Source organism: Tupaia chinensis, unplaced genomic scaffold (assembly GCF_000334495.1).
Source record: "Tupaia chinensis unplaced genomic scaffold, TupChi_1.0 Scaffold000477_1, whole genome shotgun sequence".
Lineage (NCBI taxonomy): Eukaryota > Metazoa > Chordata > Mammalia > Scandentia > Tupaiidae > Tupaia > Tupaia belangeri.
The window spans coordinates 2,248,098-2,252,683 of record NW_006159986.1 but is presented as its reverse complement, the minus strand read 5'-3'; the positions used below and the strand labels follow the sequence as shown (position 1 = coordinate 2,252,683).

The following is a 4,586-nucleotide window of genomic DNA, read 5'->3' as shown; positions in this document are numbered from 1 at the left end:
CGCCCCGCGCGGCTCAAGGGAAGTCAATTCTCAAGTGAGTAGAGAAGATAACAGGATTCTAAAACTTTTTTTTTTTTTTTGAGAGGTTTTTGCTATAGGGAGTGTGTGCTCACCAGAAAGACAGAGAGAGACAGAGAGACAGAAAGCGAGAAATCACTCCCCGGGGGGATGGCCATACCACAGTCCCTTCTCCCTCAGTTCTCCTCTCGGGATCTTGGGCACGCACGCACACGTGTCCAGCATGGGTTTAAGCCAGCAGGTCCGGGACTCAAACCGCAGTCAGCTACATGGGAGTCCAGCGACATAGACATTATACCAACTGCTGTTCCCAGGAATTCTAAAACTCTTGAACATAGGATAAAGAAACCCTTTGCATGGGAGCTGTGGCACACTCCCTATGATAGGGCGATTTTCTTGGCCTAGGATATTGCTGTCTTGAGACATCTTGAGATCCCAAGAAGGGTAAATAAGACTAAAATAAGAATTTTCCTCAGTTTGAGTTTGCATATTTCTGTTTGGGGGTGGAGAGAGTAGTGGCACATTTTCCACACTTATTTATAAAATAGATCTAAGATTATTTAAGAAAGAGAATGGGTTCAACTTTTTTTTTCTAAAAGAGGAAAATAAATACAAAATAATAATAAAGTTGGATATTAGAAGTTGGTAGCCATGTGTCTGAATTAACATTCAATGTTAAATATGAATTTAGATCCAAAGAAAACCAGAAAGATTAAGACGGTCGTGCAAGAAGTTGTGGATGGGAAGGTTGTATCTTCTGAAATCAAAGAGGTGGAAGAAAATTTATAAACAGCTGCCAGAGGAGAAGCTGCTGAGTATTCAAAAGAAATGTGGCAACAATTTCTGTTCCCTACAAGAAAGCGGCCATCTAAAACCACTAATACCTTTTGTAGTGATTAGAAGGAAAGAAAAAAAATCCAATTATCAGTCTGTGCCATTTAAAATAAAAGTTATGCTCAGAGGAGCTGCAAATTGCCCGCAAAAATGAAATCCAATGAGCACTAGAATATTTAAAACAGCATTACTGCCATCTTTATTGCAAAGCACATTAATTAAAAGCTATAGACCCCCTAACATCAACTTGTAGGTAATGTCCCTGAAGATTACAGTACATTTCAATTATGCTGAATTTCAGAGCAGAATAACTCTACACAAATGGCAAATAAACTTCTCTGATTTTTTTTTCCTGTTTTTCAATTGCAAAAATTTCTCTTGAGTCAATTTCTTGGTTAAGCTCATTGAATTTTCAGTATCAGTGCAATTCTGCCTCCTTTGAGCTATAACTACCTTTCTCCTTTCCCTCTACGATCATTTAAAACTCAGCTCAGCTCTCTGAATAATTTGAGAGTCAATTCCAATCACTAATTCTGAGCAGAATAATAATCAGGCACACTATGCTTGCAAAAGGTTAAAAGCAAAATTAGAAAAGCCCTTCTCAAGACAGAATGAATCTCTTTTCAATAATAAACTGTGTAAATCATTGGACACTCTCCTTTGTGTGGTGAAAAAGAAAAATTGTGAAGTGTTTCTCATATTCTTACTAACAGCTTTACTGAGATATGATTCATACACCGTGACATTTACCCTTGCAATGTGCAGGATGTGGTCTTCACTATGTTCACAAGATTGTGTAGCCATCTAATTTTAGAATATTTCCATCATCCTAAAAAGAAATTCTGTCCCCATTAGCAGTTCCTCTCATGCCCCTTCTTCCCAGCCCCTGACAACCACTAATCTATTTCCTCTCTCTATGGATTTGCCTTCTCTGCACATTTTATATAAGTGAAATCATGTGGTGTGTTCTTTTGTATTCAGTCGTTCATAGCATCTTGACTTACAACAGCTCAAAAGTGGAAATAAAACGAATGTCCACCAACTGATGAGTGGATAAACAAAATGTGTTATATCTATACAACAGAGGAGTTATTATGCACCAGTAAGAAGCAATGAAGTACTGCTACATGCTATGCACAGATGAACCTTGAAAGCATTATGCTAAGTGAAAGAAGCCAGATTTTATATATATATACACACACACACACACACATACATATATAACCTTTATCTTTTGAGTTATAACTGCTTATGAATGCTTAGGGGGAAATTAATTTGTTCTATACGATTATATTCTAGTACATAGATAAGTTGAACTCAAATTTAATATGGAAGTTTATAAGTAATAGGATTTTGAGTTTACTGTATAGAAAATCATTATGCGATCCACTTAAGAATATCTACCTTTATTGAACACTTATTACAAGCTAAACAGTGCACCAACCATTTCATTCATTTCTCATTTAATTCTCACAATAATACTGTGAGACAGAAGCTATATGTTTAATCATATAAACTTACTAATATATAATCGTTTTGACTTTCAAAAAAAGCAACTTCATAAGGTTCTATCTTATTATATTATCTCCATTTACATATGAGGATAAATGAAGATTACATATGAGACAGGAGATAAGTGCTTTCCTGAAGTCACATTTACCAAGTAGTGGAGTAAGTAATCCTGGGGGCTCTTGGTCTAAAGTCAGGAGACCCTCTTTAGCAACTAATTACACAACCAGTAATACATGATTGACACCTGAAATACATTTGCCTGTCCTTAGTTGTTTCATTGTTTTCTAATTGTCACTTTCATTAGCCAGACACAACAGCCCATTGTGGCAAATGTCCAGCTTTGTTGGCTAACATCACACACAAGATTGATTCATGATAACTTTTTTTTTTTTTTTGGAGAGATTTTCACTGTAGGGCGCGTGCGCTCGCCAGACAGACAGAGAGAGACATAGAGACAGAAAGCGAGAAATCACCCCCCAGGGGGGATGGTCACGCCGCAATCCCTTCTCCTCCATTCTCCTCTCGGGATCTTGGGCACGCACGCACACGCGCCCGGCGTGAGTTTTAAGCCACCAGGTCTGGGACACGAACCGCGGTCGACTACGTGGGAATCCAGCGACATAGCCATTATGCTAACTGCTGGTTCCCGATTCATGACAACTTTTGTCACAAGAGATTTTTCCAATCATTTTCATTCCTTTGCTTTCAATAAATGAACAGGTTTCACTCTTTTTTTTTTCCTTAATTTCCTTCCAAGTCACACTAGCTAGCAAATGGCTTTTAAAGATGTTGCGAACATTTAGAAGTGAATATTTTTCTTGTCTACCAATACCCATTCCACAATGGTCTAAAACTTTGACATGAAAATACAAGAAACTCTAAATTTGATTTAAAAAAAAATCCCAAGCAGGTGAGTTTGAAACTAATTCGGTATTGTCATATGGCAATAATGACACTTTGTTAAAGAGAGGTAAGGGCCCAGACATGGTGTTACATGCTGAGACACTGTGTTCCACATGGAGTCACATGGGAAGCCCAGGTCTGATTCCTGATCCAACTGAAAAGTCAGGCAAGGTGGTGAGAAACTGTAATCCCAGTGACTGAGGAAAACTGAGGCAGAAGGATGGTGAGCTCAAGGCTGGCCTAGGCAATATAGCAAGACCTTATCTATAAAGAAAAAAAAAAAAAAGAGCCAGATGTGCTGGTAGTATGTTCCCATAGTCCCAGCTGGGAGGGTGGAGCAGGGAGATTTCAACAGTGAGGCCCTGTCTTTAAATATATTTAAAGCATATATATATAATAAATTATATATATATGTATATATATATATATATGCTTTAAAACTTTGAAAGGTATAATTATGATTCCTAACTCAGTTTCCTAACTCAGTTTCACCTTCAAACTGAAGATGTGTTCTTGCTTTTTGGTCTAGCTCTAGTCTCTTCCAAGTAATCTTTCGAGGAAAGTGGGCGAGAGCATACATGCACGTGGAACCAGATGGTGGGGTTCCACTTCCAGTTCTGCCAGTAGTTACTGTTTGGAAGTGAAACGTTCATCTTTGTATCTAGCTATACTTCTTATAACCAGAGCAGCACGATCCTATTCCTGGCAGTTGGACAAGGTACAGTCCTTAAAAACAGGTCTCTTCATCACACATTCGCATGGTTAGCGATGTATGTCATCACTGCACATGAGCTCATCAGTGCAGAAGTGGAGCTACCGAACTCACAGAGAGCCCCAAGAGGGGAGGTTGGGATGGAGAGGACTATTTTTCTGAGTTCTGGGGATTATTTCCACACAGAGCCTTGCAACATCTAGAAATGAGAATGACATGTAATGATATAAATCGAAACCTGGCCAGTGAGGCCTCCTGGACACCCTCTGCTCTCACCCTTACTCCCTTGAGGTCAGTCCCAGTAACCTGACTATACCCCCAATGAACAATTCCAGCTCGAAGCATGGATTAGTGATTTCTATGTCTGGATTCCTCTTCCACCATTTCTGTTTTCTCTCCTCTAGGCTCTTTTCCAAGAGTCCTCTTACCAGGGTATTATTTTCTCTTCCTCCTCTCTCCTACCACATATTGCCTCCAATAATCCTCCCCTGTTTTTGCATGTGTTTACAGAATGTCACTGAAGTCAGAAGCCCAGAACTCAGCCTCACTCAAGCCCCATGGAATCCCCGTTCAGCCCTCACCTCAAAAGTACAACCTGTAATGTAGA

At 39.2% G+C, this 4,586-nt stretch overlaps 1 protein-coding gene across 2 annotated transcripts in view; it reads left to right on the top strand.

The window, feature by feature from the left end:
• The window catches only part of KRT20 (keratin 20), a 15,831-nt gene extending 11,277 nt beyond the window's left edge, over window positions 1-4,554 (top strand). Inside the window, exon 8 of one of the 2 annotated variants that reach the window (XM_014590686.2) lies at window positions 4,490-4,554. The gene's annotated coding sequence lies outside the window, so the exon portion shown is untranslated. Of the gene's footprint in view, window positions 1-709; window positions 1,730-4,489 lie in introns of those variants that run through there. The other variant, XM_027774769.1, reaches the window with a different exon arrangement.
• The last annotated feature ends 32 nt before the right edge of the window (window positions 4,555-4,586 follow it).